This window comes from Vicugna pacos, chromosome 2, assembly GCF_048564905.1.
Source record: "Vicugna pacos chromosome 2, VicPac4, whole genome shotgun sequence".
NCBI lineage: Eukaryota > Metazoa > Chordata > Mammalia > Artiodactyla > Camelidae > Vicugna > Vicugna pacos.
In genome coordinates, this window is record NC_132988.1 from 53,243,948 (window position 1) to 53,251,336 (window position 7,389).

At 32.0% G+C, this 7,389-nt stretch overlaps 1 long non-coding RNA gene across 1 annotated transcript in view; it reads left to right on the forward strand.

Moving 5' to 3' along the window:
* The window catches only part of LOC140686400 (uncharacterized), a 28,248-nt gene extending 21,414 nt beyond the window's left edge, over window positions 1-6,834 (forward strand). The window contains exons 2-4 of the long non-coding RNA XR_012060190.1: window positions 1,809-1,882; window positions 6,297-6,336; window positions 6,784-6,834. This is a non-coding gene — a long non-coding RNA (uncharacterized lncRNA). The remainder of the gene's footprint in view (window positions 1-1,808; window positions 1,883-6,296; window positions 6,337-6,783) is intronic.
* Window positions 6,835-7,389: the final 555 nt, after the last annotated feature.

Genomic DNA, 7,389 nt, shown 5'->3' on the forward strand with positions numbered 1-7,389 from the left:
TGCTACAAGTTTGGTATCAGTCATCAAAAAGAATGAGATGGCTCGATTATTAATATTATAAAAATATCAATGATATGTTAAGTGGAATGATCAAGTTGCAATTAATTTTTATTTCATGCTACCACTTGTGTTCCATAATTTCTCACTATATATAATGTTTATATATGCATTTTACTTATTAAGATAATAAGTAAGAAAAAATATCTTTGGAAGACTGATGGAGAAACTGGTTGGGATAATGAGCTGCTTGGGGGAAAAGTGGGGGAAGAATTTTCTTTTAGTTGTATAACTTTTGGCGCTTTCTGAATTTTATATCAAGTGAATGTATTACCAACTATTAAAATTGAAATTTGAGAAGACTATAATCATCTAAGAAAACATTTCATTTACTTTTCTCTCAGAGGTTACTTCACTATACGGTACTTTGGAAGTTAAATATCTTAAGATAAAGGTCCATTTTTCACAATAAAATAGGTGAAATTAATATTATGTGGTGTAGATAAAATTATTCTTTGATCATTTTATATCATCATCTTATGTAGGAAATGTAGTTAGAAAGTGAAGAGAAATTACTTAGACCATTATGAGGTCTCTTACCTAGTGAAATTTAGATGAAATTAAGAAAAGGGAATGTGCAAAATAAAGAAAAAATTTTAAATCCCTAAATTTAATAATGGATCAAATGACCTTTCAGGGAAAATGACAGAAATCATCTCTCTGTCTGGAGATAACTACAATAAAAATGGACAAAGTACACAAAATATCCTTAAGGGAATAATCCTTCTATCATCAGGGAAAATACATGACTTCAGAGAATGATTTTTTCCTTCTTCCTCAGTGATAAAAGATTTTGATTATTATGAACAGTAATTAACTCTAAAACAACATGGAAGTTGGATGGAAAGGGCCATACCTAAAATGTTGAATAATTAAAGTGAAGGAAACAGGAAGCACACTCGGGACATAAAACGTGCCACTCCAGCAGAGCTATTAACTATTGCATTAGAGCCCCTAAATCATATGCACTTTTTACCTTCATTGACTTAGGTCAAACTGGATATTTCCACTAAAGGAGCCAAATGAGCTTAATGTTTCAGCTGGTTGATGCCAATGGCAGAGAGACCTTCATATGCACTTCAAGAAAGATGTATGATCAAGGAGGCATATGCTTTTCTCCATTAGTGTAACAAGTCAAAATATCATTTAATTTATTTCTGAAAGTGTTTTTTTATTGTAACAGATATAGCTCACCATTTAATTCCGTTCACTAAACATCATACACTAGCACTTTATTACAACTTTAGGAAGAGAAAGGGCAGGAATTTCAGGGGTGACTTACTGACATTTCTGAAAACAGTATCATTGTTTCAGAATTCTTAAAATGTTAAGTATAGGTTTGAATGTAGTACTGAAATTAAGGTTTTCTGTTGTTATTTTAACTGCATATTGTACAAATGAATGCTTATAAAATCCACAAATAGCATTTTGAAATTTCAAAGAAGAGATAGAAAGTATAATTGATGCTGCCATTGAACACCAAAGGGCGGTAAGGAAAATGGAGTAAAATACAAGTAAATATTAAATAATACTATTAAGTATTCTATGACTATCTGAGCTATATACAAATTAGGGCAATTCTCTCATGCCAGAGATTATCTGCTTGAGAAATTTCAAGTATTTATATGTTATAATTTCTAATCCCTGGATTTTTGGTTTCACACAGGAGAGAAAAACTTATTGTGAGTTCATTCTTTCAATTGTCTTTTTAAATTTTAATGACATAGATATTATGGTGTATTTTTGGTCAGAAACAAGAAGTTTGGGGACACAGGAGATAACTGACATACTTTGATTTGAAATGAAGAGATTGATCATTTATACTGTGAGTATAGAAGATAAAACGGGCATTTATATACAATATTACAGTAATGCATAAACATGGCAATTATTAGGTAGCAAGGAAGCATTTTTGTAATGCAGTTTACTGTAGAAATAAGAGAGTCTGGAATTAGATTTATAAACTCATATCATTTTCTTACTTTGAAACTCGAGCAAGTCATTAAATATTTCTAAACCTCTATTTACTTATTAGGAAATGAGGAATAATGTTAGAAATAATAATTCCTACATCATAGGCATATTTATAGATATTAAATTAAGTAGTGGGCAATACTTGGCATAAAATTAATGCTCAATAAATTATAGCTATTATTCTGTGCAAGTTTTGCTATGTTAAGCATTTCTTATAAATGTAATTGTTAATGCATTTTGTTTCTTTTGACAGTTAGTATATAACTATCAGCTTTTAGCCTGGTAATGTGTAAGTGTGGTATAGCCCTGCCTTCAAAAGACTGAAGAGTCATTAAGTCGCAAAAAGAAATAGATCTGGCTTTGACTTGACAGTGAGAAGCTCTTTTTTTTTTCCTACCATGGTTTTTGCAGGGTTTTGTAGTTCCATCTTGTAGATGTACCCCACTAGCCACCTCAAGCCTGCTCCCTCAGGGCAGTGTCACACAATAGCTGGAGAAGGAGCTCTAGTGAAGAGTTCTGACTGTGAATTACATACCTTTGACTTCCTATCTTTGAGGAATGACTTTTCTGAAGCTTAGTTTCATAACTATAAAATAAGGACAATAATAGCACCAAACTCAAAAGTTTTATTTGAGGATTAAATGAATTGATGCATGAGAAAATAGAAAGGGCCTATCATATAAAAATCTGTTTGTAAATGTTAGCTATCATTCTTAGTGACTGACAGTCATCTGATTTTTTCTCAATTATTGAAAAGTGAATCTGGGAATCTAAAGGAATCAATGTTCTTTCCTGAAACTCATGCTCAAATTCCTATTAAGTGACATTTGTATGATTTAGGAATGAATTTGATTCTTATTAATAAAATTAAGCACAAGTCATTTTAAAACTTACCAGTAATATTATCTAAACTTGACTATGGCTGCACACTACCTGATTTGGCTTAGAGTTTTACAAACTTGTTTTCCACCAATTGATTGACTTATTTTGCCCTCATCACTCTTCATTTGCAAAACAGATGGTGAACTGAATTACAATTTCTTTTTTTAAAATAAGCTGAATACATAGACATACCCTTGCATACTTTATGTATAGCAAAAGTTGACTGTTAAGATATAACAGTCAAGAAACAACAGCTAGGATATAACAGATACAATATCATATATCTTAAATACAAGATATTTAGTTTACTTATTTTTTTGAATTGGTAGAACCAAGTCATTTTTAGCTATTTAAAATTGCACTACATATGACTAACTACTTTCTTAATTTCTTAATGACTAACTACTTTCTTAATTTCTTAATAATTATCCATTTAATCACAGATTAATATATGGTACATTTTAAACTAATTTTGGTTACTTAATCATTATTTTTTTCTCTACACACCACTGTTTATATGATAATTATATAATATTGTCCTTACTTTGCTAGTATATAAATGGTCCTAAAATGCTAGAGAAATTAAAAAAGGTTTCCTCTCCATCTTGTATGAATATGTTAAGTATATATATTTAAAATCAAAGTAAAGTAAAACAATTAGTTTAGGAAAGGCCAACTGTTTACATGAAAAAAATAATGTTATATGAAAAATACATATAGTTTTAAAAAGACTAGAAAGCCCAAATGAAACAAACTGTTTCAATGTATTTAGTCCAAAGTTTTGATATAAATTCTTCTAAATGCATCAGACAAATTGATAGACAAACAAAACTTATGTGACATTATGGCTAAACAATTAGGATACTAGCTTCTTTTTTCTTGGGTAAGGCATAATTGACCATATAGTACTAGAAATAATGGTGATGGGCTCATTTGATTATGCTTTCAAAATCTTAGCCCTGTATTTAAATATTATTTTTATTATTCTTCCTGCTCTTTGCTTCACTAAAATAAACCCCATTTGCAGAAGGCAGAAATCTATTTTAATAGAACAAATGAAACTAAGTTTGTAGATCTAGGCTTATGTTAACTAACTGGGTATCATTTTGAACCAAATACAATATCAACCTTTGGTTATTTCTGTATTGTAAAATTATTGGTGATTCTTTTTTTACTTTTTTTCTTTTATTGCTTAGTTTCATATTCTACAATGAATAAAATATCTATTTCTTGTACAACAGTAATTTTTCAAACCAAATGATGTAAATACATGTTTGTGCTATACCTATCTATTTCAAGTTGTATGATGTATTCCAATTATGGGTTAAACTGAGATTCCATATATGAGGGAGATTTTAATTAATCAATAGATTTAAATTCTATTTTCTGTGTATAGTAATGTCTTCAGTTCTCACCAGTATGTGATAACTTTTTTAACAACTCTTATTTAGGATGAATATTGGTAAATAATAATGGTACTAAAATAAGTTTTTTTGTTTTTAAGAAGGAAATGCTTTTTTTTCTGTTACTGAGTGTTTTCCTTTTCATAAAAATGTTAAAAATATTAAAATCAAATCAAATTACTATTTTAATTATGGTTTGATAAAGTTATCCACTATAGACATAATCTTAAACAAGATTACCACACCCTAGCCATCTACCCATTTAAAATTTAAATCTAAAATGCATCCAATGACATCCAATTGAACATCACTTTACACATTAGGTGTGCCATTTGGGAATACTTAAGTATTTGAAAAATATAGGTTAATAGAACAGAGCTTCAAGCCTTGAGAGACTGGCTATGAGAAGCAGCTCCTGCATTCATATTACTATTGCAAATTGTGTCTTACATTCAGATATACTTTTATCTATCTTGATATTTTTAAAGATTCCTCCCCTGCATCTGGAGGGTGCAGGATCCTGGAGGAAGACTTAGATGAAAAGGATCCTGAGGCCCAAAGGACTTGGAGTCTCTTAAGACCACAAAGGAATCAATTAAGTCAGTAATGAAAAGATCATATCTTGCTTTAATAGTTTCTGGTATATTCATACTTGAAAGGAGTCCTCACCAATGGGTCTAACTATGGTGCATTAAAGCTGACCCAGATTTTTAAAAAATCTATAATTTGCTGCAAACATCTTTTGTATTAGAGCCACTAGGAGCTAACTCTGGTTTAGTCTCAGAACTTCTATTTTGTTTCTACCTCAGCTGCTACTATACCTCTTCCATTAAGCCTTAATGTATCTTTCCCCAAATTCTACCTCATTTTCATAATTGTAACTTAGCCTCAAGTAGGAGAATTTGATGGTTCATCCATATGAGCAATGTTCTGAGCCAGTGATCTTGCCTTGTTCCCTGTCATTGGGCATGTAAATCATACCCCTTGATAAGCCTCTTCCTCAGTAAATTCCAGGCACCAGACTTAAATCCTAGCTCCTGGTACAGCTGTGGTTACAACTGGGTAAAAAGCAGACACCTTCATACAATAATAACAGTTCTACGTTGCCAACTAAAACATTAGCACTTGCCACCTGCCTCTACAAGGATAGTCATCAACCACTGCAGTCGCTGACCTTCAACAAACCCTCAAGTAGTTCACGGTGGGGATCAGGAACGAGGCACTCTGTGCTCTGGGAAAAACTGGGAGAACAGGCCTTCAGATAGTTAGATATTTTCAGGAGAAGAGTTTACAAGCCCAATTTATTGCATCTTCCCATATCTAGAAAAGCACTAAAATCATTCACGGAGACATCTGTTCCTCATGACTATCAATAACCTCCATGAGACAAGCAGTGAGCCTCTGCCAAAATGTGTGCTTGATTGCATCTATGCCCTTCACTAAAATTACACATAACACTGACTTCCCTCACTACCCCTGCAGAGCAATTCTTCAGAGCTATCTGAGATGCTGTCTCTCAGGCTATAGCCCTCATTTTGCTCTAAATAAAGCTTAATTCAAAAATCCCACAATGTACATTTTTTTCCAGTTGACAATATATATTTTTAAAGCAAACACTCAATTTTGAAAAAAATGTTTATTAGAATGATTATGAATTATATGTGATTATCACATTCTCCAACGCTATCAAATTGATGAAATAATATTCATATTTTATGGCAAGACAAGAAAAATTTAACATAATATTTTTCTTTGCCCATTTGGGACCATTTGGGACTCCTCCCTCCCCTCTAGTGTGTATTGTGCATCTGCATTAACCAGACCTCCTTAGGAGATAATATTCTTTCTTTTCTTTTCTTTTAATTCTTATTTTTTACTGAAGTGTAGCCGATTTGCAATGTTAGTTTCAGGTGTACAACAAAGTGATTCAGTTATACATATACATACACATATTTTTGTTCACATACTTTTCCATTACAGATCAATACAAGAATTTGAATATAGTTCCCTGCGCTACACAGTAGGTCCTTGTTTTTTTAATCTATTTTATATATAGTAATGTATATCTATTAATCCCAAACTCCTAATCTATCCATACCCCCTCCAATTCCCCTCCTTGTAACCACAATTGGTTTTCTACATCTGTGAGCCTATTTCTGGTTTGTAAATAAAATTTGTATCTTCTATCTCTCTTTTTTGGGGGGGGGGATTCCACAGATAAGCAACATCATATGATATTTGTCTTTGATTTACTTCACTTAATATGATAATCTGTAGGTCCATCCATGTTGCTGCAAATGGCATTATTTCATTCTTTTTTATGGCTGAGTAATATTCTATGCATATATATACCACAGCTTCTTTATCCATTCATCTATTGATGGACATTTAGGTTGATTCCATGTCTTGACTGTTGTAAATACTGCTGCTATGAACATTGGGGTGCATGTGTCTTTTTGAATTACAGTTTTCTCCAAATATATGCCCAGGAGTGGAACTGCTGGATCATATGGTAAGTCTATTTCTAGTTTTTAAGGAACTTCCATACTGTCCTCCATAATGGCTGCACCAATTTACATTCCCACCAACAATGTAGGAGGGCTCCTTTTTCTCCACACCCTCTCCACATTTATTGTAGACTTTTTAATGGTGGCCATTCTGACTGGTGTGAGGTGATCTCTCATTGTGGTTTTGATTTTCATTTCTCTAATAATTAGTGATACTGAGCATATTTTCATGTGCCTTTTGTCCATCTGGATGTCTTCTTTGGAGAAATGGCTATTTAGGTCTTCTGTCCATTTTTTCATTAGGTTGTTTGCATATATATATAGATATATATAAAGCTGTATAAGCTGTTTGCATATTTTGGAAATTAATTCCTTGTCAGTCACATCATTTGCAAATATCTCCTCCCATCCTGTAGGTTGTATTTTCATTTTGTTGATGGTGTCTTTAGATGTGCAAAAGCTTTTAAGTTTAATTAGGTCCCATTTGCTTATTTTTGCTTCTATTTCCATTATTCTAGGAGCTGGTTTGAAAAAACATTGCTGCAATTTATGTCAAAGAGTGTTCT